The sequence below is a fragment of the Ipomoea triloba genome, chromosome 16, assembly GCF_003576645.1.
Source record: "Ipomoea triloba cultivar NCNSP0323 chromosome 16, ASM357664v1".
NCBI classification, from domain to species: Eukaryota; Viridiplantae; Streptophyta; class Magnoliopsida; order Solanales; family Convolvulaceae; genus Ipomoea; species Ipomoea triloba.
Window position 1 is genome coordinate 12,604,962 of NC_044931.1, and position 547 is coordinate 12,605,508.

Genomic DNA, 547 nt, shown 5'->3' on the forward strand with positions numbered 1-547 from the left:
GTATTTTATTAATCTTTCTTCCTATCATCATTTCTTCTTCTGGATAATCATTAGTATCTTCATTTACTATATCATCTGTCTCTACTTCTGTCTCTATAGCTTGTTCTTCATATTCTTCTTCTATATCACTAGGTTCTTCTTCAATAATTGCTTTTATCTCTTTCTCCTTACCTAAAGCTTTTATTATTTGTTCATTTTCTCTTATAAGATGTAATTTCTCATCTTCTATGTCTTCTATATAATTTACCCTAGTTATTTTCCTATTTTCTCCTTCAGTTTCACTTTCTTCTGTACTAGTTTCGTTTTCTGTGCTATCTTCTCTTTCTTTTCCTTTTATTTTCTTTGTCAATTTCCTTAATTCTTTTTTCAATTCATCTATTTCTTTTCTTATTTGTTTATTTTCTAATTTTAAAGATTTTAATTCTACTTTAGTTTCTTTGTATAATTTTTTATATTTCCTATATTTTTCATACCATTCTTCATTTGTATTTTCTAATAATTTTATATTTTCTTGTTTTAATTTGTCAATTTCTATTTGTTGATCAGT